Raw genomic sequence first — 27,947 nt, 5'->3', positions numbered from 1 at the left:
TGCTCCCTCTCTCTTCTTGATGTATCACTCTATATTCAAGAAAAGAGATTTATAAGGTGGAGGAGACACACACAGATGTACACACACACAGACGCACGCATTCTGCCTTTTCAAGTTTCCATAGCACACCCCCACCCCACCATCTCGACACTCTGTGTTATTTTAATTCGCAGACACCTTCGGTTATTTATGCACTCGCAACTCTCACCTCTTGCTGTCAAGATTTGGAACAGTAATGGAACTGTCAATAGCTTTAAGTGAACAAACGCACATTTGTTCTAGCCATGCACTGGCACCTTCTGCCTTGGCTGGAGTTTTTCCTTCAGCATTACCCAGACCGCTCGCATTAATTAAAAGCATTTATTACTCCAGCACAACGTCAACTCTGAAAAAGCGCCTCCATATGAGCAGGAAAATATGCAGCGTATACAAAATGCAGCATTAACGTCATAATGCAATAGCTGATGAAGAGTTAAGAATAGATCCCCGCGCAAGCTTTCACTTCTACGACTTCGTTAATGCGTTTAGTTTGGCACAAGTTGTTAAACTGGAAAAGTTTCCTGAGCATCTCTGGGTGAGATGGAGACTAATTTGCTGTGCGCCTCACACAGTTTCTCCCACTTCCATGCTAATGATTGATAATGTTTTATTAATGTTTAGATATTCTCTGCCGTGGATCTAAACAAATTGTGGCAATTTAGTCTAGCCCTTGCCGGGTATCAATCATAAGCTGGTTGGGATGATCATGCATCAATGCCACTTCTTTACTCTCTCAGGCCCTCTGAAGCTTGAAGCTGCTGTGTATTTTTAACACCGGCAAATTACTCCTCTACATTTCCCTCTCTCTTTCACTCTGTCGCTGTCGTCTCTCTCTCTCTCTCACACACACACACACACATATGCACACACAGAATACAACACTTTCTATAAATGGCAGCCCCTGAATACTTTTTCAATGTCTACATAAATGATAAATTAATTCAGCCATTTTTAATCGGATTTTAAAAACAAAAAAAATGACAAAACAAAATAATGATCGTTGCACCATTTGTTGTGAGGAATACTCCAGCAATTAATCAACCTACTTTTTTTTATTCATGCCATCTGTAACATTTCCTTTTATTGTTAAAAGAACAGCAACCGAGTTTAAAGTGAACTTGGAGTTCACTTCATCTAAAGGCAGTTATTGAGGATTGAGGAGCTTTCATGAGTGGTTAGGTTGTAGTGAATGAAGCGCTAATGCTTTTTCACCCCTCCTTTGCAACAAAGAATACAAAGCCTTGAATTACCAACCTAATAGAAATGCCTCAGTTTCACACTGATTGTGCATTAATGCTATGAACCTGGCTCTACATTACACACTATTCAAGCATGTTACTTCTAGTTGTATAGGTTTCTATTCTGATGAAAATGGCACTAGCCTAAATGTATCTAAAGCTACTTAAGTAGTTAAACATATAAAAACCTGTAATAATTCGTGTGAAAATTGTTCGATGTAAATGGTACATGCTAGGATTTGTACTAGTTTAGCTGACAGATTAGCAAAGCAACCCCACAGCAGTACATACGAAAACTCACCGAAGGCATGAATAATCTCTACTTCCCTCCAAGCTTTTTTTTTCTTCTTAATGTTGCGTTTAATGAAATGTCATATATCTCATGATAAGATGCAATGAGATGATTTGTTCTTGTTTTTTGTACAATGCTTACATCCCATTGTTGCATGTTAGTGTAAAAAAAAATGGGTTAAGGAAATTCTAAGGCACCTAAGGCTGCAACAATTAGTCAAGAAAATCTTTTCTCAACCCAGTAACTTTACTGAATCCTGCATATTTGAAATATCTTAACCTACTGAATATATTGTCTAATTCTTTAATACATGTTGTAGGTCAGGTCATAAAGTCACCACCCTGCATTCACTTAACATCAAAGATGCAGGGAGTCAATTCCTAAAAGAGTCAATTCTCTTGATTCCAGGCATTGAAAAAATTAAAAAAGGCATCACTAAAGCTTCAGAGTCAATAGCACACACAAAAACTTGCCAAAGGCATACATGCAATCAAAATATTTTACAATCTACGTGCTTGGGTGAGTATGAAAGCAAGTGGGAAATAGGATTTATTTTAAAATGGACTGATCTGAATTGAGTAATTCAGGGTCTGAAATGCTCTTCAAGTGATTAAGGGAGGGTTATGGGAACTATGGGGTTTTATTGGTCACACTGAAATAATTGTTAAAAAAAAGTGTATAGAATCAGTCAAAATTGTATTTTAATGTTCTCTAATTATATTTATATAATATAATGTAACGTTACTCATTTAATATTGTTATTTCATGATAGATGCCTGATAAATATCAGGAAGGTTGTATTGCAGTTAGTTTAAATAAGCATTAGTAAGAATTTTACAGAAATATTTATTTATTTTATTTTATTTTATTTTATTTTTATATTTCATTACTTAAATAACCAAAAAAAAAATGGGGAAAAAAATTGATTATTTAATTGTAGAAATAACTAAAATAACTGAAAAAGCCCTGAAATAACTATGCTTAAAACTTAACCCAAATTTAATCTGTTAGAAAATAATCATCTCAATTTATGCACATTTTTAATTATTTCTTGATTATCTTATTCTATAAGTGAACTTTGATTAGACAGGCTTTCTGTTTTGTTCTTGGTACAGCTTTAAATTTCTTGTCTGAGGCTCCTCAGAATCGGGACGATGGACGTAAAATGAAAGTGTATATGTATTCACTTTGAACTAGTCCTCCATCACTAGATTCTGTTCATATTCATATGTGAATCTCTACAACAAATTATAGTTTCGGATGCCATTCACTCATCTGTACATCAATATGTTCATATTCTCAGATTACACAAATCACTGTTCGTCACTGGTCCCTTTCCTTTCTGCTTATCTTGGCAAAGTAAGCACAAATATTTGGTGAACAAGCCAGCAAATATAAGAAGGTGGAAAAGATCATATCTTAATATTTCTTTTCTTTTTTTCCCTATTGCTTTGACTCTGACCCGAGCTTGTGGCTTGTGTCTGACTTGCATGACCCTTATTCTACAGGCTCACTATGACGTCTCTGAGTTCAGCACTTATATCCGTGATTCTGATCCTGCTGTGGCAGAGGAAAGAAAAGGTTCAAATCTCCATCTTATTTCAGAAGCTGCCTTGACTGTCAAATAGATGCTTATATACAAAGCAAGATTCAAAAAAAAAAAAAAAAAATGCAGTCACGATCATTTGTTTTATTGCATTTTGCTTGAGTGTCAGTCACAACTGAACAATTCACAGAGAATCTTACCAGCAGATATGAAATATTTTTATTGAATTACTATTGAAATATTTAAAATATGTTTGTCTTGAACCTCAGGGATTAAGGGGTAGATTCCCTTCTCCACCCTGTGTGTGGTTTCTCCCAAGGGATTCCTCCAGGTACAGTGGAACTTTGGCATACAAATGGGCCTCCCTTAGGAATTTTCGTCCTAAAGAATTGAAATTTTGCAAGAAATTTGTATCAGCATACAAAGCATTTTCAGCATACGAACAAACCAACCCAAATGGTGGCTAAGTTGAGCATACGTCCAGGAGCCACCCATCCACGATGCCAAAGTTGCCTTCGGCATGTGTTCAAAAGCTAAGTGATTTTTTTTTGTTGACAGATTGGTGGTGTGGGTGGTCTGTTCTATTTTTAGCCCAAGCTTGGTGGCACGAGTTCCTGTGAGGACCCTTCATATGGAATACTTGGCTTGAGTCAGTTCTTTGTAACCAACCATACAGTTTACATACGCTTCGTATTGGTAATATTGGTAATATTTCTGGGTGGCTGGAACGGATTATCTACATTTACATTATTTTTAATGTTAAATTTATTTCATAATACAAATTTCCGCCTTAAGAGTTCACCTTCAGAACGAATTAAATTTATATGCTGAGGTTCCACATACAGGGGTTTCCTTCCCTAGTCCAAAGATTTTTTTGTAATTTATTTGTCATATCTTAATTATTGGTGATAAGTGGGATAGTCTTTATGTTTCCTGCAACCCTATGTAGGATAAGTGGTCCAGAAAATGGATGGTTGGATAACACAAGACTAACACTTAAAGAGTTTTTATACATTTGTCATGTGATCACTTAACACTCTAATAAATCAATATAACTTTTTATAATTTTCAGTTTTCAATAACAGATCTTTCCTTCTCTGTATTACACCAACACCTCTGTAAAATATACTTTTTATGCCCTTGTGTTCCATTCAGGTTGTAGCAGAGGACCTCTTTTAATCTTAAAGCAATACAACTGATAAATTGACTTTAAATAATTAATACATATTTGTTATGCATGAGAGAGAATTTTTCTGTCGTGATTATAGAGGTACAAAATTCTGGTGAGATGAATCTGCTTCTCCGAGGTGCATCATGATATCGCTCCATATAATATTCATTATAAGCACTATGTAACTCTTTTCACTAGGCAGCAGCACCAGAGTTAGTCGCATACAGAGAAGAAGGTTTGCGAGTCTTGAAGCACAGTTAGTCCAAAACTTTGAGCTAATCAGAAGGAATTGTGTGGTACATGCACCATTTAGAGCAACACAGCACCATAGGAAATGGTGCACTCTTCAAACGGTGGCCTCAATATATCTCTTCAATAAAGGGTTAAATGAATTTTACTGCTCATTAGAGCAATTTAGCCAAGCATATCAGATTTTATCTTGTAAATTTGATCGTAACAGAACATAAGGTTAATCATCCGTAACGGTACATAATCACATGCTTGTTATCAGTGACCTTTAGGGTTCAATGGGCCTTGAGATCACAAGAACTAAGAAAAAAAAATCTCATCTTTTAGTTTTCAGCAAGCCAGTGATCCTCAGACAAGTCATTATTGTGCTGCCCGAGGTAATAAAAAACTGGATTCCTAGCCTAAGGTTGCTTTGGGTCTTAGCCAAGGTGGCGTGTAAATATATGGGATTGATCATCAAGAACTGGCAGTTTGCACTGAAATCATGACTATTGTTATAACTGACGACGCCTCTCAGCATGGAGCACTATGGAAGCCACGAGCACAGCTGCGTGATGGAAAAGTTATTCCACTGAAAGTGGCACCTGGGTCTCATTTTGGCAAAGAATGGTATTGCTGTGTGTCAGGATGCTAGATGTTGATCTTTTATGACTGGTTTTTTATACTGAGGAGGATTGCCAGGATCGCATGGTCGCCGTCAAGAATTGTTTTGCAGTGTATACCATTAATGCCATTGGTAAAACTACAATTTGGTTGGTCCACATCAACTCAGCAGGCTACTGGAACAAAGTAGGCTTTAGATATTATAGAAAGATTGTAACTGTCGAATCTTATCTAATGAGAAGCCATGACAATTTTTAGCTAGCTGTTACTGGGGCATATTTACTACTATCATAATCTTCAGTCTAGACTGAAAAACAGTATTAGAGAAGCACCACCCTAACAAATAGAGTGCTACAAGAATGAGTCCTAAAACCTGCATTTTTCCACTTTCGATTCCATCATCTTGAAGTCAATGGGTTTTTTTATGGGTTTTTGGTTAAATACTTGACATAAGGTCTGGGGTGAACACAAGCTCAAGATATTTTCACATTTGTCTATGATATATCATGTCAGTGATACCCTACTCATGATTTTTTTAAGCTTTTATTTGTGTTGAAAAAGGCAGTTGCTAACAATCGGCTAAATTGAACTACATATATTCTAAGAGACCATAAGCTTCATCACAACAAACAGGAAATTCATCTACTATAGCCTTGTTGTGTTTACTGTATACTCGCACTCTTGCAATCTCCAGCTCAAACTTTTCATTCATTCAGAATTGTCCACAAAAAAACACAATGGATTCCTATCAACGATCATGTTTATTAAATAACGACTGAAAGAGTTGTCAGAAGCTTAGTAGTGGTGATGAAGTCATGTGACCATGGTGTAGTTCCTTAGCTTTTTGCTTTTTATTTCTGGCAGTTGTATTTAGGTTTGGAAATTCAGAAATGTTGTGTTCATCTGTGAAGATAATCTTCAACAAAACATACAAGAATCATAAACGTTTGGCTTTTGGATTATTTCAGAAAAGTTCTGTGACTGACAGAGAAATAATCCTATTGGCTTATCAACCAGGAAACCGGGGTGATGCTATCTTCTGGGTTGGCCTATAAAACACATCCTCCCTGTAGCACTCCTCACTTTGAAGATTAAATATAAAGTTATCATTGCTCAATAGTCAAAGTTGACCAGTAAAATACCTTTAACTAAAGATTCCTGTTCTTAGCTAACAGGAAAAGGAACATGATGTGGTCTTCTGTTGTAGCACATCATCTTTAAGACGCATTCTGAGATGCTCTTCTGTTCAAAACAGTTGTTACTATACTAGCATTGCTGCCAGCTTTGTTCATTCCCATCTGATATCTAGCAGTAATAAAGCATTTCCACTCACAAATGTTCCTTCTTTCTTTCTGTCCTTCCATCCTTCTTTTTTTCCTTCCATCCTTCTTTTTTCCTTCCATCCTTCTTTCCATCCTTCTTTTTTCTTTCCATCCTTCTTTCCTTCCATCATTCTTTCTTTCCCTCATCCTTCTTTCTTTCCTTCCTTCCATCCTTCTTTCTTTCTTTCTTTCTTTCTATACTTCTTTCCATCTTTCTTTCCATCCTATGTTCCATCCTTCCTTCCATATTTCCTTCATCTTTCTTTCTTTCTTTCTTTCTTTCTTTCTTTCTTTCTTTCTTTCTTTCTTTCTTTCTTTCTATACTTCTTTCCATCCTATGTTCCATCCTTCCTTCTATATTTCCTTCATCCTTTCTTTCTTTCTTTCTTTCTTTCTTTCTTTCTTTCTTTCTTTCTTTCTTTCTTTCTTTCTTTCTTTCCATCCTATGTTCCATCCTTCCTTCCATATTTCCTTCATCCTTCTTTTCTTTCTTTCTTTCTTTCTTTCTTTCTTTCTTTCTTTCTTTCTTTCTTTCTTTCTTTCTATACTTCTTTCCATCCTATGTTCCATCCTTCCTTCCATATTTCCTTCATCCTTCTTTTCTTTCTTTCTTTCTTTCTTTCTTTCTTTCTTTCTTTCTTTCTTTCTTTCTTTCTTTCTATACTTCTTTCCATCCTTCCTTCCATATTTCCTTCATCCTTTCTTTCTTTCTTTCTTTCTTTCTTTCTTTCTTTCTTTCTTTCTTTCTTTCTTTCTTTCTTTCTTTCTTTCTTTCTTTCTTTCTTTCTTTCTATACTTCTTTCCATCCTATGTTCCATCCTTCCTTCCATATTTCCTTCATCCTTTCTTTCTTTCTTTCTTTCTTTCTTTCTTTCTTTCTTTCTATACTTCTTTCCATCCTATGTTCCATCCTTCCTTCCATATTTCCTTCATCCTTTCTTTCTTTCTTTCTTTCTTTCTTTCTTTCTTTCTTTCTTTCTTTCTTTCTATCTATACTTCTTTCCATCTTTCTTTCCATCCTATGTTCCATCCTTCCTTCTATATTTCCTTCATCTTTCTTTCTTTCTTTCTTTCTTTCTTTCTTTCTTTCTTTCTTTCTTTCTTTCTTTCTATCTATACTTCTTTCCATCTTTCTTTCCATCCTTCCTTCCATATTTCCTTCATCCTTCTTTTCTTTCTTTCTTTCTTTCTTTCTTTCTTTCTTTCTTTCTTTCTATACTTCTTTCCATCCTATGTTCCATCTTTCCTTCCATCTTTCCTTAATCCTTCTTTTCTTTCTTTCTTTCTTTCTTTCTTTCTATACTTCTTTCCATCCTATGTTCCATCTTTCCTTCCATCTTTCCTTAATCCTTCTTTTCTTTCTTTCTTTCTTTCTTTCTTTCTTTCTTTCTTTCTTTCTTTCTTTCTATACTTCTTTCCATCCTATGTTCCATCTTTCCTTCCATCTTTCCTTAATCTTTCTTTCTTTCTTTCTTTCTTTCTTTCTTTCTTTCTTTCTTTCTTTCTTTCTTTCTTTCTCTCTCTCTCTCTCTCTCTCTCACTTATGGAAACTCTAGCAGAAGTTTCTGCAATACTCAAACCAGTCCACCTGGAAGCAACCACGATGTCACATACAAAGTCACTGAGATCACATTTTGAAGTCTGATGTTCCCACAAGCTGGAGCTCGTGCCCTGTATCTGCAGGAATTTATGCATTGTGATGCGGCTGATGGGTAGTAATGGTCTGTGGGTCTGAGGCAGAGGCCAAGAGCTCAACATTTTCAAAAATCATTATCATGTAAGCATGAAGCTTTTGAAAAATATGATATTTGACTAGCCCTGCAGCCTCCAATGTGGGATCAATAAGTAAAGAATTATTGTGTGACTTAATAAGCCACTTAAACTGCTCTTAAAATAATAGATACAACCCTAATGAACTTTGAAAGGTAATGATTTTTATCAGTGTGCAGTGCTGATGCTGTTTTATTAGTAGTGAGAATTAAAGTGGTTACTAGAAAGAGACACTTCAACTGTCTACTAAATAAATGAAGCATCTGTAAACCCTGTTGATTAGCCGCATGTGCGGAGCGACTGCAGCTGAGCTTTTTCTCTTATTTTGAAACTTAGACTCCTCAAAGACAAGAGTGCGACTGGGCAAAGTGTCAATCGTGCCCATACTTAATATATCATTTATCTTCATTAGGCTCAATTATGTAATGAGTCGAGCATCTTGTCCTGTCAGTGTTCTCAGGCTTCAAATTTGACTTTGAAGAATCGTCACAAATGTGCTCTTCCTATTAATAAAACATCAGTTCTGGTTTAATGACTGGCTGAAAGAACAAGCTTTGTTCATTACGACGCTGGGGAAAGGGGGCCTCGACGTTGTTCTATCATTTAATGACATTAAAAGTCTCCATTATAACTGACATTATTCCAAAAATCTTATGGCAGTAATCACCGGAACGTCAAATCATCGCACGTCTAATGCCATGCATGAGGTTCAATAATTGACATCGCTGAAAGGCAGGCATGTGATGAGGATTATCGTATCACCACTATATATTCTCAGCGGCAAAAAAAAAAGGAAAATTATTACAGTAAAATTCATAATTGATTGGAACTGATAAATCCCATTATATCACAGTGCTGTAGAATTCTCAAATTGGATCGGTCAGCTCTGCCAGAAGTGCCAGCTGCAAGGCAAATCGCAGGTTTATAATACATTATTGTTTCCATAGCAATGGCTCATTCACACAGACTTCAGTGTTTATGCTCTACATAATCTAAACCAATTAAAAAAATGAACAGAATTTTTATAATGAACTGTTATTTCAAAAACAATCCTAATTGATATGTTGATATATGAAGCCTTTTCTAAGCAGATGTTTATGTTACATTCATGGAAGGACTCTCCGATTCAGCCAGCCATCGAGGGGTTAATTCTCAATGCCGGTTCCGATCAGGCATAAAATGGGAAGGTTGCATCAGGAAGAGCATCCAGGATAAAACTTGGTGTTCAACTTCGGTGGTTATAACAGTGGTGTAACGGCCATCCTGTCATGGCTTGTGTTTATTCCTTGCTTAAACAGTTACAGTCTCTTCATGCTCTCCAAAAAACTTTGACTGTAGAAACTAAAATTAAGCCCTGGATTTTTTTTTAAAAAAAGGTCATTCCATTTCCATAAGAAACGGAGAGATATTTTAAGAGCAATTGATATAACATTAATGGCATTAATACTTATGGCATCGCTCTCACAGTTGCCATGGCAGCAATGCGGTTAGGAAATATAAGAAGAAACTCATTTACACTTACCGCAACCCCATGGAATACATGAGGCACTTTAAACTTAAATCTGATGTTTTACACATCCTATAACAGTTCCATCTCCTGAACTTTTCTTCTTGAAAGATGGACTTTTGCCCAGCATGACTTTCTTCTTTGGGAGCTTTTATGTACTACCATGCAATTTGCACAATCACTTCACTGAAATCAAGTGCAGTTACTCCGTGGAATTTTACGACTTATTATATATTTACGATATAGAAAAGCAACTAGAAAACGTAACATTCACAGAAGTTAATTTTTACTGCAGTGTCAGGATCCTCAATGGACTTTACTGTTTCAAAAAAGAAGAAGAAACATAGGTTGCAATATCATAGAAGTTGGCCTGCATTTTGCACCAGAAATGGTAGTAATATTAACTCAGATCAGCAATCCTAGCATTGTTAGAATAAAACTCTGTGCTTGGCATGATTGCAGAGTTAATTGTTACATCAGTATTCATTTTCGAATCATTAACATATGTCAAACTATAAAATAATGACAATAAAGCTGCTGTAGGTGAATGTACATGAATTAGAATGAACTACCATTCCGTAACAAAAAAATCCAAGTTGCATGCTAAAATTGTTCAGTTCCTGATAACACTATATTCTACTCTAAATGAATATAAATGCATTTCTTCCGCCACGTTTGTTTCTGGATTTAAGATATGATCTGGATGGCACTTTGCTCCACCCCAAAGACATCAGCCAACTGAACAGGGACTTCTCATCCTCATAAATCATGTGGCACATGTTTCCATTAAGTCCAGAGCCCCTGCTTGAATTCTGTCACCCGACCTGTAGAGAGCATATTTAGGGCAGTGCTACAGATCTCATGGGTTCTGAGATGACATTTAATACCGATCTACAGTGCACTACGGTTCTTGAGGGCTACTGTCAACTGGCTCAGAGCTTAAACAAGCAATATAAAGGAGCTAACCAGGTTTTATTACTCAAACTAGGTGCGGCTGGTATAAATGGACTATGTATAATATACTACTATAATGGACAAAAATAAGTCTGCTCCATGCTGGTTGGCTACATAAAGCTATTTTGTTAGCTTATTCGCTTTAAGTCTGTTTCAGACATACCGAAATAACATCATACACATAGTTTCTGTTAGTTGCCATTCACTGTCGTTGAGATATTATTCTATTAAAAGTAGATCACCTTGTAATGTTAGGCTAGCTACACTCTGTGTGCAGGTAAGTTCATACTTAAATTAAATGAAATTTTTCTGCTGCACCTATTGCAGTTAAAATGTATATAATAATGATAAGTATACACAAGGTACAGCATCCCAACAGGCTAGGAAGAGAACTAATGCAGAATAAAAAATAACACAATGTTGGGAAGATGCTATATCAGTCTTGTTGGGTTATTTTTAACTCTGTATTGGATGTGTTTCTCAACATATTCGGTAAAAAATACTAAACGGTTGGGTTACTGTACATTGTGTATTGTTCTTATTATTACTACAGAAATGTTTACTGCAATTTGTAGTCATGCCTACAGTCAGTTTCACTAGACTGTAACTATATTGGTCCTTACTACATGGATTGTTTTTCAGATAATTAACACAGAAATCACTGACTTCACAAAATCACTGAAATTTTTGTTTGTTTAAAATTGTCTATTTTTGTATTATTTTTTTAAAAATAAATAGACAAATTAAATTAATTAATTGAGTAATTAATTAATTAATTTAAAATAAAAAAATAAAAAATTGAATTAAAAATTAAAATAAACATTTTGCCTGCTACAGTAACCATAAGTGATGCTGATTTAATAAATTTCAGTGGCCAAATACCAACCAGATCTCATGACAAATTCTAAACAGTAAATATGAGTGCATTATAATATATAAATAAACAAACAAATAAATAAATAAATAAATAAATAATAATTTTAAAAATGCTGTCACCACACCCTTACCTATTTTTCACATTACTTGACTTCTGAACTTCTGCAAATTTGTATTCTTGATACCGTGATGGTAATTTTAGGCGATTTTAAATCAGGATTTCATGAACATTCAGTGTAAAATATAAATGGGAATATTTAAAAAACCCTTGAGACCTAAGTAAAATGGATGTTTCGGTCTTGACCTGGCTGTTACATTATTGAGCACTACATCAATAATAGAGGACTTCATAAAAACCAAATGGCAACTGTGCTCGGAAGCCAAAGTTTGCTTTAAAAAAAATAAAAAATCCTGTTAAGTATTCCATTAAAAATGTTTCAGTGTGCTCCAATGTTATTGCACATCAGTCTGAGCTTTTTTTTTTCCCAAAGTAATGAATTCGTCTGGAAGACATTTCGTGTTAGCATGAATGCAATCCAGAAAAAAATTGGACTTTGTTAGCTGAACAGATTTATGATACGGTAGAGCTTCAGTTTTTGTGTGCAAGCCTGTATGTACCATCTTTTCAGTATTTAAAGTTACATATAATATAGAAAAGAACAGAGGCAGAATTTGGGTTTCTTTGGCTACCTGTTCATCTATAAATTCTTCAGAAATCTTGATGACGTGAGAAATTTCTAAATAAAAACACTGTTGCTGTTTGCCTAACTTAATCTTTAAATCTTTATGGCAGGAAACCACTCAATAGTCTCAGCTAGGTAACATGAATAGGCAAAAAAAAAAATAAATAAATAACTCACAATAATTCGTATGCAACTTTTCATTGAAATACATTCTTCAGAGACACTTGGCAGTTTTGTATCATTAGCATGTTAAGACTATTTAACAAACAATGACATTCCAAAGCTGAAAACAGCCAAAACATAAAATTACATAAATTATTAAATAATAAATAATAAGTAATATATAATTACACGTTGCATATATATTTAGGAAATATATTTAGGAAAATCATTTAGTATTTTTTCTGTAATTTACTGCAATATCAGTACCATATAACCATATCGACAAGCCCTACTTAGTACTTTGCCTGAACTAATTTCAACTAGTGTCTTTTTTTCTCCAGCAAAGGAAACAAATATTTGACTGGTAATCCCTTCCTGTGCAGGCAACCATATTACACTGCATAATTTCTTTCAATAATTATCCTCAGACCTCTTTACAAAGCCCTAATCCAAGCCGCTTCTGATTGAGGAACCAAATCCAAAAGCAATCTCTTCAAACCCGACATTGACACTGCACGTATTAAAAAAAAAAAAAGCCTTTCTGTAATATATTCCTTGCCACTGAATAATGTGGCTTTGACGGAGTTTATGTCTCAGCAGCTCTCCCCTTTCCAATCGGGTCACATAAAGGAAGCTGGGTCACAAGTGCTCCAGTTGTAATTCGATTCCCTTGGATGTCATAAGCCTTCAAAATAGCCCAGTGTCAAACGTTTGACATCTGAAAGTGACACTTTGGACAATATAGACATGACTGATAAATGCATGTATAATGCACATTCACTACTGCTGCAAACACACCACACTCAGGCAAAACGATCAGGCAATTTGGCTGTGATTTACGGTCATGGATTTGATCCCAGCTGATGGCTTTGCCCTTGAGAGCCACTTTAGGAGGATGTTACTTGTACCTTAGGTACATGACAAAACATAAGCCAAATTGCTCCCAGCCTGAAGAATAATATAAATCTCTAAATCCTCGATTGACAGCTGTAAAACTTTCTGCTAAGCCAAGGCACATCAGTATTTTTGTGGGCTTTCGAAGAACCAAAAACTAAGGATATTAATGCTTTTATATATTACATATTATCTATTTTTGTAATGGAACACCAATATCCTGGCCTCTAAAAATAAAATAATAATAAAATATCCTAATGTATTCTGATATACTGCACTCATCTGGCTTTGCTCCAATTATAGATAATTTATATATACATCCTTCAGAATTTACCCATGGTAGGGGTGGCATTGCAGGGGGTTTATAAGCCTGATAAAAATACCAATGAAATTTTAATTTAATATTAAAAAAGTTTTAGAAGCATTTAAATTAAAAGTATAGAAGAAATATACTAAATTCTAAAAATAAAAATACAACAATAGTAAAGTAGTATTTCATAAAAAGCAAGTAGTTTTATGTAACAGCTTTCAAATTTAAACTTTATTTAAAATTTTTCTACTTAAAAGTACCAAAGAGTACTTAAGGTTAGAAGGTTGGAAGGTTGATAAATATTTGCAGATTCATTATTTAGCCATCTACCACAGTATATGGAGAAGAAGTTAAATAACGAATATTTCACGGAAATAAAATGTAATTGGACAAGTGAATGTCCAGCTGTTCCATGACCAGGCGTTTGTTATTCCCTTATTATTTCACTTCTGTCTTTCACTACTTTCACAAGAAAGCAGATAAAAGGTCTAGAGTTGATTTCAACTCAAGTGCAGCATTTGCATTTGGAATCTGTTGCTGTCTACTCTCAATAAAAAGTCCAAAGTGCTGTCATTGCCAGTGAAGCAAGCAAAAAAAAGAAGACACAGAGAGATAAGATAATCATCGGATGTGGCCAAATCAACGATTAAAAAAAAAAAAAGGAATGCATTTGTGAGTAAGGGAACACACAAAACGAGGAAATCAAGGAAAACAATAGTGGTGGATGACAGATAACACAAAAAAAAAAGACAGATGTGTGTCCAAGTCAACAATCAAGAGAAGACTTCACCAAAGGGTTTAGTCCAAAATGAAAACCAGATTAGATTTTTGCCCAAAATACACCTAAAAAAAGGGGCTGTACATTTCAGAATCATTATCATGTGGGTTGATAAGACAAAGATCAGCTTGTAGATGACTGATAGAAAGAGAACCATATGGAGAACGGAAGGAAATGCTTCTGATCTGAAGCATACCACATCATTTTATGAAGTGGGCGTTAACGGCTGCTAATGGAACTCGTTCTTTTGATTTTATTGATGCACTGACTGCTAAGAAAAGAATCAGGATGAATCCTGAAGTGTACAGGGCTATATAATCTGCTCAGATTCAGCTAAATGCACGCTCTTGACCTGAATCCAATTGGCCATGCATTTCACTTGCTGATGGCAAAACTAAAGGCAAAACGCCCCAAGTACCATTAAGAGCGGAAGACAGATGCAGTAAAGGCTTGGCAGAGCAGCAGAGCATCACCAGTGAAGAAACACAGCATATGGTAATATCCATGGGTTCCAGAGTTCACACTGCAAAAGATTTGCTCCAGCCATACCATCCTATAACATACCATTCACACGATTTGGATGTAAATACCCTCAAAGTCTGCGCTCTGAGATAATATTCATTTCTTACATTTACATTTATTCGTATAGCAGACACTTACAAATGAGGAAGTACTAGATGCAGAGCAATATATCAAGTAGAGGACAACAGAAGTAGTGCTACAATACAAGATTTTTAATTGAGTGCTAGAAAGCCAGGTGCAGAGAGTAGGGGTGATAGCTAGTCTAAGAGCCGATTTGTCCTTTAAAGTGTCTGAAATTAAAGTAACCTAGAACCTTCTGTATTTTTCTGTATCATCTAGTTGCCATCTTATTTGATAAGTCAGTTCTATCAATTCTGGTATTTCTTCTATGCATGCATGCCAGTGGGACGACATCTATATATTCCCCATTAAGTGTCATTTTTGCTAATAAACGCAACAGGTCTGAGCATTTTCAGCTTTTTAGTATCTTCTTATTTTCTTCTCCACTGACACCATCTTCAGTCTATGGTCTACAGAAGGGCACGGAGAAGATGAAGCCATTTGCCTGCAATTTTCGCCTTAACGGAGCGAGCAGCCTCTCCGCCTGCAGCTATGGATTAAATGAAACTGCCTTTTCTGTACAACTTTGCCAATTTCATTTATAAAATTGCTGATGCCCTTGTTTGTGGAAGCATGTTCCATGCCTCAGCAGAGCACATTATGGCAAAGCTTCTCTATGAGCTCACTGCCAAGTTTTGCCACACGCTCCAAAATAGCTAATATTCAACTCACGATTCTGAAAAGACGTTTCCACCAAGCTGTCCTCTCCTGTATGAAAAGTGAGATAATTACTCGCTGCTGTGGAATACCTCTTTCAACAATTTTTTTTTTTTTTTTTTTTTATGGCAAAGTTAATTAAACCTTCAACTCCTGTGTTTAATCGGATACGAGCTCAACATACACCTCCAAATGAGACAAAAAATATTCTAAATTGCTTTGCATCGTAGTACAATGAACTGAAAGTGCAATTAGTGGCTGCGCTTAACACGCAACAACAAAAATGGGTTTGTTTGTGAGACGATCTCGTTTACAATGTGAGTGTGGGTTGTGTAGAACTAAATGAGAAAAGCTGGCGGTTAAATGTGAAAGACTGCATGAGTGTAAGACGTGGGAATTATAGTTCTTGTGATAAATCAAGCACCAATTTCTACACCTCATTTATTAACAATTATTACACATTATTAGTTTTTTATTCTAGCTCCATTTTTAAATTGTGTAATGTGATTAGCGATTCTCCTTGTTTCCTCTGGGTACTTTAATCCCCCAGTCCAAATACAAGTGCTGTAGGTTGATTGGCATCTCTAAATCATCCATAATTGTGTGAATGTGTGTGTCTGTGCATGTGATTGTCTCCTGCAATGGGTTGGGGCCCCAGTCCTATGCTCCAAGTCCCCCGGCTATCGACTCCAGGCTCCCAATGACCCTGTGTAGGGTAAGCAGTACAGTAAATGGACGGATTGTTGGATGATTAGAGATTTTGGAGAATATTAGTGATGTCAAACACAGGAGAAATTTAGGTCAGACAGACTAAAGGACTAAAACTCTGCCGCATTGCGCTCATTAGGCATAGATGAAGCAAGGGCTACATTTCACTGGTGCCTCATCAGGAGGTAGTTGAACAACATTGTAGGTGGGTTAACCAAAGTGATAAACTAATATGCCCATGACATAAAAAGTTAACTCATAATTGCATTACAAAAACTAATTAATTAAATGATTGATTTAATAATAATAATAATAATAATAATAATAATAATAATAATAATAATAATAATAATAATAATAATAATAATAATGGTTTGAAGACCATAAATTAATTCTAAAGATAAACATGCAAGTTCTCAGAGTGGATTTTTTCTTTAATATAAGCCCTAAGACCAGTGCCACTCCAGAATAAAGCCATAAGCCAATAATGAAACCCTGTCAGATAGCGTAAAGCAGAAGACAGGCAGAAACAATATGAAACTCTGCGATAAACATTCCCTCCACTTCCCCATGGGAACTCGAGAAGCCAGAGTCAAAGGGACAAAGGATATGAAAGACACCACAGAAAGACTTTTGGCCATCACGGGTCAAGAAACAGTCGACAATTTGATAAAAAAAAACGAATTCTGTCAGTGCAGAAAAGATGCTGAAAGCTGTCCAAAAATACAGGCCGAGTGTGATTTATCATAGATCATTATCATTCACGTTTGGCGAGTTCCCTTATCTATCTCCTGTTACCAAACTGTTGCTATGTTTGAGATGTCAAAAAATGGATTTGCATTCATTTATCACACGTTTCCTCCCCGTTTATCTTCATCATGTTTTATGATCTCCTGCATTATCTTGATATCTCAAATTGACCGAGAAATTGTTTGCACAAATTGGATATTTAATAATGTGTTCGCTGTCAGGGCAATTTCAGGGAGGTAATTATAGTTTCTACGCTTGTTATTTGCCAACACTTCATTATCAAGCGCACGCAGTATAAATATAGTCTTTCCTTTCACTAAATCATTTATGTGCATCTGTTTTAGGTTTCTATTAACAATCTATGATGGAGATATTCAACTAAAATTAGCAAAGGTCCAGTATCTTAAAATCCTTCACTGGCCAAGGTACCTTTTTTTTTTTTATTATTCACCTTAAATGATTAGCTTGAGGCCATAAATAAGACATGGTTCACGGCTTCATATCTGATCACCTGTATTAAAAGTATATATTATAACCTACCACTCTAGTGACTGTTTTTTGTCCTGATGCACACCTCTGAATTCTCTAAACTGTTGAAATACATCTGTTTATGAAGCAGGAGAATAAATGCACGCTTCCTGTCCATTCATCCAAATTAAAATAGGCTCTGGCTATAAAATAGGCTCTCCAGTTCTCTCTGTAGATGGTCTTTGGTCCGAAGATCTGCCTTCAGCTGAATAATTTACACAAATGCATGCGGCTGGATAAAGCATTACAGAGAATGTGCTAAAAAAGCTGAGATGGTTCATGTTTACAAAACTAGAATCGCTGAGTCGTTACAGTTTTTTTGCACATGTTGATCTGCTCTGCTGCAGTATTTTTTGTAAGTGCTCAGGATAGATAGATGCATACCGACTGGATGAAAGATTGACAAACTAAAAAAAACAAACAAATGCAAAGTCTAAAAAAATACAAAAAAGGCGCTTGTGTTTATGGTCTGTGCTATAGAGACTAAAAATCTCAATATAGCTAGCACCTGAACAACAACCTCAATACTTCCTGATATAATAACCCAGCTACAGCTTGAGACTTCTCACTAAATGTATGATTCATTTTTTTCCCTCTGCTCGTGGTCATTCATATTCATGCATTTTTATTCTGCAGTACATCAGCGGAACATCGTATAAGCCTTAAGTGCAAATTATGAACACTTTACATGTGGCATAGAATTTATGCCAGATATGAGCATCGACTGAACTGAAACACCAATCCAAGTAAGTTAATCATCAGAACGAAGTGTAATTAATAGGCCTAAAGTCAATTCGATCACAGAAGCCATTAAGCAATTCTGATGTTATCCATTAGCTTAAGAAGGAAATTATAAAAATGACTGGTCTGGCTTTTGGCTGGATTTGAATGGAACATGCACACAAATGCACACTCATGTAAGAAGCATATAAAATCTGTATACCTCTTTAAAATTTCACTGCATATCCACATCTAACCAAATACAACTCCTATGACCCCGGTGTAACTTTTTTTTTTCCAGAGGCCAAAAGAAATGGAATATATTCCGCATTAAATTTCTTTGTCATTGAAATTCTTTATCATGTGACACTTCACAATGGCGTTTAATGGCTCATGGATAAGTAGACACTCATGCAAAAATGACAAATTCTTAAATCCAAGAATTCTTGTTTTGCAAAAGGCGATATTTTCATAGATATTTCCAAGATCCAAAATAACAAAAACTGTTAAAAGTAAAATGATGATATCAAACCCATTTCTGCTCCCTGAGTTGCTCAAAGTGATTGTTCACAAGTATCTAAAACTTAAACGGTTTATATTCAACCACTACAATTCTGAGTAAGGTTATCCAACAGAGGGAAAAGCATTTCACACTAAAAGCCAATAAAGTACTGACTAATTTTATATCAGACTTGCAGTGAGAAAATAATTCATTTGTTTACCCTGATTGAAAATATCCCATAAGTCGATTCCGAAGTCGAAGAGTTAATGTTTTCAATGAAATTTCTGTAATTTATTTCTGTTTATTACACTAGTAACAAAAAACTGGTGGAAAATTCTAAAAACTGCTAACTGCAATTGTTCAAATAAATGTTAGACGTCAACCAAAATGCTTTACAGTCTTTATTACATCCCAGTTTTATAATGGCAGCCCATCACCTTCTAAAAAAATAAATAAATAAATAATAATAATAAATAAATAATAAATAAATGATTCAAATGATTCAAATTACTGGGGAATAAATAGATAAATGTTTAATTTTTGTTAAATTTGTGTTCATTATTTTATAAAGTGTGTATTTATTATTACACTACAAACAGACTTCAAAATGCTTTATATATATATATTCAGAACATAATTCATATATAAATAAAAATGTTCTGCGTTTACATTTTAGGTGTTGCTGATGATGCAAACAAATAAATAAACAAACATAAAGAATATGTTAAAAAATAAGTACATAAAATAAAGAATCCGACAAACAAATGAATTAAAAACGTTGAATAAAAATAAATTTAACAAACAGACTGTGTGTCTTAAGAATTCCAATGACATTGATGACAAGGGGCAAAAATAGACCACATCGAGCTATGCTTCTTTCCCCCCATCCTGCAGTGTTGTAATTTTGATTTACTTCAGATCATACCCAGGGTCTACAGCCTGTCTCAAGGATCATACATGATGGAAAGTCGCTTGAGGTAAAGCTCATTTTTTTCTCCCCCTCCTCTTTCTCCTCGGGTTCTCCGTCAGTGGAATACAGTAATAAGCCTCACCACTTGAACTAAACAGCCTGCTTGGTAACGGAGGAGGAAGAGGAGGAGGCCTAGGCCAAGGGGAAAAGCACAGGGAAATCTTATTAGGTGCAACATAGCTTTTTTTTCTGCAAGTCATGTGTCAGGGAAGTTTGAGCTGAGCCAAACCTAAACATGAGCGAGTTGTTAAAGGACAACAGTCAGATAAGAAGAATGGCAGAGAAAGGAACCTGAAGCACTATGTGGTTTTTTTTTAGTTCCACCTTAAAGCAAGAAGTAAAAACCTGCAACGCTGCAAAATTCAGACGTGCATGTTGGAAGAGAGCAAAACAACAAGAGGGAGAAAAAGAAAACTGCTCAAACCAGCACTATTTAAGAGTCCCAGGTGGAGAGTCAACAATTATATGAGGCACACACAAATAAAAATTCCCTCCAGCTAACTTTAGTCAATTCAACATCCTGGGAAAGTTATTGAAATGTTACATTAGTTACTCAGATGTGCATCATTAAATATATTAGGGTAATAAATTAATAATGTAATAATGTACTAAAATGATAAGAGCAATCTTCACAGTAATTGTGATTAGTGCAAAATGATTGGATTCCATATGCATTAACCAATAACCGTTTAAACATTTCACACCAGTTGACTTATGAGAAAATGTTAACTAAATAAGATCTTGCCGTTTCAAAGGACAGCCTAAAAGCACGATATAATTGTCTCCTGGGCTGAATCAAAGCTCATCCCAGTGGGTGGACTGTACCATGTTCGGAGATCAATGAAGCTCACAGTAGGAAGAAAATTCAAATCATCTCAAGTGAGCAAATAACATATAGTATGTCAGTTCTCTACTCACCAGGATGTAACAGGAACATGAGACGAATCTAAACTAGGCAAAAATGGGCAAACTATTTAGTGTGCTTGAGAGCTTAAAGATTAGGCATTGGAAGTAAAAGCTTTAGCTAAATATTCTACTGTAAATAATAAACATTTCTGCACCTTCAAAATGTGTGTTATCGATGTACGGTAAGAAAATTTCTACACATTTTAATGAGTAATAAATTCGCTGTCAAATTAGCCAAGCCACCAGCATTTCCAATATTAATGCCAGTGTTTATTATCCATGCAGTGGCAATGGAGGTAATGACAACAATAATGTAAGCAGTATGTTAATTCTGGATAATCAGAACAATATTTTTAGAAAAAAACAAGAAAATGTTTTTAAAAACTTTTTAATCCCTCAACTTAGTGTGCAAGAAATGTATACACAAACCAGCTTGGGTTCCATAGCAGATTCATTGTTGCAGCTTATTCAACGACATTTATTTAAGTAAATGACTTTGCTAAAGGAAAGACTGTTAAGAGAGATACAACTGAAAAGGCCACAAAGGGACATTCTCACTGAAACAGTATGTTTAAAGATGATAGAACCAACCAGGTTTGTTAAAAACTATCACTGGCAGGTACAATAAAAAATTAATAAATAAATAACTGCATAAGTGGGCAGACTTGGTCTCAATTACCGACAATTACATACAATTATACAATTGTATAATTGTATGTAATTGAAAGTTTGACCAATTTTGTATACAATTATACAATTGTATAATTGTACAATTGGTCAAACATTCAATTCCAGAAAATTATAATCAATTATAATTAATTACAATTATAGTCAAAAGTGCCAATGTGAAGTATCACCAGTGTGAAATAAAATACTGTATATCTACTTCAACTTGCTGTATTTATAGCTACGAAGTCATCATAAATGTTGTGTTATGGTAACTTTCGTCATCTTTTAGTCATCTCAATTGTTTTAAAGTAACAAAGTAAACTTTGTTACTTTGTTACAGTGCTTAAGTATTTAAGTATTTTTTGAGAGTTTTTGTACTTTATAAAGTAAACATTTTTATATTTCTGTCAACTTTTACTTCACTACTTTTTGAAACAAATTCTATACTTTTACTCCGATACATTTTCTGTTCGGCATTTTCGTTACTTACTACAAACCTGCGTCCAAATTTGCGGTAAAGGAAGTTTGTGGTTAGTGATGACTTTAGGCTATGTCCACACGTAGCTGGGTATTTTTAAAAACGGAGATTTTTCAACTTTGTTTTTTTTTAATTCTGTCCACATGACCTACCTGTTAAAAATATCTTTGTCCACATGAAAACGCAAAACGCCCTGTTAAGTGCTGTCAGGAGCATGTCTAGCCAATCAGAAGCCTAGACAAAACTTTATTACTGGTTCCGGTAGTTTAACAACAATGGCGCGTCGCAGGAAAGCAATGCCCTTGATATGCGAAAATTTCATTGTAGAATGTAGAAGTCCGACCGGGTCTTGTTCAAAACCACCATCGCTGTGTGCGTTGTCGGAGTTTTGTATGCAGCAGCAGTGAGCTCCGTATTACATTCCGGCCCTCTGTTCATGAACGTAATGTGTGAGTAACTGTGCGTGTATGTGCACGCATGTAAAAGTCCGGTAAACGACGTTAACACAGTCAGTAGTTTATGTAAGTCTGCTATTGCACAAAATATCCTCATAAACAAAGCTGAGGTCAAATCAAGGAGACCGGCACACAGACAGTGATGTCAATTCATCAAAATCTCCGTTTCCCCTGTCCACACAACACCACTGAAAACGGTGAGTTTTGGAAAATCTTCACTTTGGAAGGAGTTTTCCAAAAGCTCCGTTTTCAACGACCTCAAATTGCATTAGCATGTGGACGAAAGGTCAAAACACAGAGAAAAATCTCCCTTCTCAAAAATCCCCGGGTACGAGTGGACATGGCCTTAGTTACAAGCGCACATGTATGGAAACACTGATACTGTCCACTTCATTACAATACAGTTCTAAAGGCCTCTTCTTTCTTTCATGCAAGTCTTATTTTTTGGTGGTGCCCTTACTGAGAAGTTTAATAAAGAAAGCAATACAGGATAAAATTCATAGTCTTGCTTTTTTATTAATTTACTTCTACTTTTCCTTTCCATACTTGAAAATACTCATGAAAATACGACTTTTGATACTTAAGTACAGTTTATTTTACTTGAGTCATTTTCTAACAAAAATACTTTTACTCAAGTATGGTTTTTGGGTACTTTATACAACACTGCTTATCTAGACCTTTGTAAACAAGAAATTTTATGGCAGTTTGACTGGGTGATTATTTATTTATTTATTTATTTAATACCACGCTGAGTAAATAACTCTTTTCTACGTGTTATAACCCCATCACATCTTGGTTCTATGCAAACCAAAGTGTGGGCGTCTTTGTGTGACACCTTCTGAAAGCCCTGTTCTTTCTTCTTAACTCTCAATGCATCAAGGAATGAAGAAAAACATCTTAATACTCAATTCAATTCACAAATCTTACAAATTCATACATTAATTTGGATTCTGATATTTTTAGCATGTTGAGCTCAATATACAGTCCTGTAACAAATGTACCTAAAATTACAGATTCAAAAAAAAGGGGGGGGGTGAAAAAGAAAAGAAAAAAAAACATTTACACAAGCCTGATGAAATGGCTGTGTGAAAAATGAAACTTATCCCATAGGAACCTATGTCCGTAATAGAGATCAACTTCAGAAGCTTCGTTTCATACAAACTCAAAGTTAACATCAGGGTGAGACATCCGCATTACTAGAGCAATTGATTAACTATTGCTGAACTGATTTATATAAAATTACATTTATACAATATGTCAGCATATGCTAATATAAAATAAAACTTTAAACCAATAGTAGTGGTCGTTAATAAAGTTTTTTTTGTTGTTGTTAACTTTATTTTCTTTCTCGCTCCACTGAGCACCCAGTGAAGAAAGTATATAGACAATGTCATAACACCGTAACGCCTACATCTTTAGAGACTTAAATAATTAATCATTCTAGGATACCATGGAGTCATCATCAGCATCTCACGACTGCCTTTTGTCACGCTACTGAGAGCTAAACAAAATATCAGTATATTTTATAATGCTAATTGCACTGCCAGCATCTTATATGCCCATGCCCACCTTGCATTATACTTTGTAACAGAAATTTGGATTTTGACTAACATGACCTGTTAAATTAAAGTCTAGTATCAAATATCAGCTTTATCTCCAAGATCCTAGAAAAGGATTTTACACTTACCTAGGAATCACAAACATAGCTGGATACTTAGCTGGATAGCTAACAAAACAAACACTTTCATGAAGGTGAATGTCTTTTCTAGAACCCGAAAATCTAATTTTATTACTACCGTGTTATATTACTACCAAGCTATAAAGCAATAAATGGTCTCATCTTATAAGACCCGAGTCTTTGGTCTATAATAATTCACCATATCTGCATCAAAAGATGCAAGGTATTTGTCAGTTCCTTGGAAAGTTTTATGTAGACATTTTGCAAAGTAGCTCTTTTCTTATCTAATTTCACAAAGGTTGTTTTTATAAAATGAGATTTATTGATGCTGTATCAATGGTGTTATATGGTTAGTTATTTAAAGCAAGGCCGTATGGAGCTGCTGAAAAGTCTGTGTAGAGCAGGGCATGCGTGGGGTGCATCTATGGGAGGTCGTCTGTGTGTGTGTTTGCATCAACCAGTGTGGTTTCTGAACAGCTTTGCTCTATCCTCTCGCTGCCAGCCTCACCCTGCCTTCTCTCACTGCCATGCTTCATTCCACACAATAGCGATGCTGTTGGCATCAGCAAAGCTTCCTTTTCACACTTCCTTTTCACTCTTTGTTTGAAACGCCTTTTCTTTGTCTCCAGCGTCTTATGCCTAGTTTCTGTCTGGCACTTGAGGTATTTATACAAATTGCTCCTAGTGTGGTTCATTAAACATGTAACGTTTACAATTAAAAAAATAATGTTGATGTTAACACATATTTGATTCGACTGCTTCCCATGCAAGTGCCACGTCTGTAGTATTTGCTCACAGCCTATACTGACCTAAAAAGAAACTTGTCCCTCTCATAAAACGTGCTGCATTTTCCACACACTGACAATGAAGCGGCACTTATAAAACATCACGACACCTGTTCAAAGCGTCTGCTCCACCCACCATGGCTTCCCACACTCTTCTTATGGCTTATGTAAGACGCTCGTGTTTTTTGAAACGATGCCCATGTGGTTCTGAACACCGGGCAGACAGCTGTGTGTCATCCTCGTGTGTTGCTGCCTCTGTTATCCCCCTGTGCTGGTGCCTAACCCGATTCAGTCAAGTGTTGACAGTTAAGAGAAAGGTATGCTAGTCACTGAGGAGATGACACGCTATGCAAATATTGTCAGATTGTTGATGCTGAATTCTTTTTCTTTTGCAAAAGAGCGGCTGGGATTTGCCAGGCAATACCAGGTGTGCTATCAAACGTAGGTACTTTCCAGGTACTAAGACTATTTTCCAAACTACATACTTGTACTTCAGTAGGCTAACTAGTGTAGTCTAGTAAGAACATTAACTACTGCATTATTCTTTAACATCTAAAATGTAAAAAATACATCTAAAGTTTTAAACTGGAACACACTGGTGTGTCTAGCTATCATGTTTTTTTTTTTTACATGGCTAACAAACTGGCCATTAGATTAGATTAGAAAGAACATAGATTAGATTAGATCATATTTCTTTAAATCAAACTATGGTCTCAGGGCAAAGCACTTATGATGCTTGCCCAGTCCTCTATTTAGTTTGCTAAAAAATTCAGTTAACTAAGCTGAGAATGGCTATGTTTTTACAATGGTTTCATCAGTATTCCCAGATCCCTGAGTGTTCCTGATTCTGAAAAGGTCATTTGTCATCTGCACAAGCTAATTAATCTGTCTTGCAAAAAATAGTTCCCAGCGACAGCCAGATTGCATCCTTATTTGATTTGCTGTACTTAAGCAGGTGGCAGGATTCGGGGAACAAGTAGTTGGTTCTTGTGTTACAGCTTCCAAATGTGCCAAACAGCCATGAAATACATGAACAGACTGTGGTATATAATATAAAAAAAAAAAGATATATTAAAAAAAAAGACAGAAAACTGCTGCTGAGCGCTATAATCAATCACAATCTTCAACTCTCTGGTGGCAGAGAGCCTTCTGAGCATTTTGAGATGTGTTTCTGCTCAACATGTTTGTAAAGAGCTGTTATTGGAGTTCCTGTTGACTTCTTTATTTCTATGGCATATTGAAATAATTGTGTTGCCTGAGGTACTGCATACTGACATCAAATTAATTCGAATCAAATCAAATTAGAATCAAAAAGAGTTTCTTTAATATGTAAATCTCTGAAAACACAAAATGTATTACAAGCATTTTGAAAGTGACCCAAAACTCCCTCATGTATAAATAATTTAACGTAGGCCAAACATACAGAACATACATACTTATTAAGGTTTTCGACCATCACAAGACATTAGAATAGCTTCAGTCCTGACAGACTGAACTGTAGGGATGAAACACCACTCTTTAAAATGATATTCCCTCAGTTGTAGAAAACTTTCTATCACATCAGTCCAAAATCTGCCAGTTGTCTAATGAACGGGTCTTTTCTAACCGTATCCTACTTAAAGTTCTTAGAAAAGTTTATGGCAGACAAGTGCTCCACAGGCAATCTGATCCATAAGGCAAGGAAGAAAAGTCCACCTTTCTTTCTTTTTTTAGACTTTTATATTCACTATGTGCCTACAAATAAAATAAAATGTCATGTAGCTGGAGTTATGTCCACTTTTTCCAACAATTCCATGATTTCTCTACTACAGGGTGAGACTTATTCAGAAACAGTGAGGCTTCCCTAAAGTTTACTCAAAAACCCAACTGAACAAAAACCAAAACCAACGTCTGATTCCAAAGTCTGATCTAATATCAATCAATATGGACGACATACACAATATACAACACACAATACCAGAACACAAAGAGTCCAAATTCAGTATATAAGTATAAAAAAAAGTTATTCAAATGTAGTAATGTAAGAAAAATAAAAAATATGAAATTGTCTAGTGACTAATATTCAGGATTTTTTGGGGATGACTGTAGACTGTAGATGTAAAAGAATAACTCCGTATTCCATATGATTAGAATATATTCTAAATCAGTACAACAGACATGCAAATAGCAGGTTAACTATTCTTTTTTTTTTTTTTTTTTTTTTTGATAAAGCTTGTCGGAAAGGTTTACAGAAGATCTGCTTGAGACTAATGCATCAGGACTGGGATCTCGAGGCAGACAGTAAAAACAGGGTTTAAATCCGAACACAGATACAGATATTTGGAGCACTAAACAAATATAGATAGTGGCACTGAGTTACACCTCTAGTTTTTCAGAAATTAGTTTAAAATGGCAGTGTTTGACTGTTAATCAAGCATCTTTCTGAAAGAAACGAGCATTTTTTTTTCTCAAGGCATTGGCAAATTGCCCAAGAAGCTTGTATGAAACCTATGTTATATCCACGTTTCGGAGATTATGAGATTGTGGAAGATGCTTTAAGCTCTTGTAAGCCATTCACAGATGACAATATCTCCCAAACCTGCTTCATTTTATAAATTTGCATTTCAGCCTTTTTTTCCTATCAAATGCAACAATCAGATAACGTGGAACCATTGACAGCGTTCTTCACGGCTCCTATCGCTTTTGTTCCGCACTCTCTCCCAGGCGAAGCCCGGACTGAAAGGATATGCTTGCACAGCTTGGCGATTCAGTCCAGGCACTCTTGACCTTGGAAAGTGTCGCTACTTTTTTCCCCTCTCTCTCTCTCTCTCTCTCTCTCTCTCTCTTTCTTTCTCCTTCCTCCTTTTTCAATCTGTTTCTCTCTCTTTTTTTCTTTTTTTTACACTTTTGATTATCCATGTCCTAATTTGCAGTAGTCATGCAGTGGAGAAGTGGCGAGGGAGCGTTAGACAGCCTTGAGCCTTGCACTGACAACGCTGGAAGGGTCGGTGTGAAAAGAGACCCTGCTGATTGGAGTGTAAGGATCACAGTTAGGCTTAGACAGAAAAAAAATTATACAAAAGCTGAACCATGATGAAAGAAAGTTGCTCAATGTTCAGCCATTTT

General features: G+C 35.5%; 1 protein-coding gene across 4 annotated transcripts in view; it reads right to left on the bottom strand.

Annotated features, from left to right (window-relative positions):
• LOC131347022 (VPS10 domain-containing receptor SorCS1) overlaps positions 1-27,947 on the bottom strand; it is a 217,535-nt gene that overhangs the window by 152,626 nt on the left and 36,962 nt on the right. The window lies entirely within an intron of this gene.

This window comes from Hemibagrus wyckioides, linkage group LG26 (genome assembly GCF_019097595.1).
Source record: "Hemibagrus wyckioides isolate EC202008001 linkage group LG26, SWU_Hwy_1.0, whole genome shotgun sequence".
Lineage (NCBI taxonomy): Eukaryota > Metazoa > Chordata > Actinopteri > Siluriformes > Bagridae > Hemibagrus > Hemibagrus wyckioides.
The sequence above is the reverse complement of the archived record's forward strand: the minus strand, read 5'-3'. Positions and strand labels throughout refer to the sequence as shown.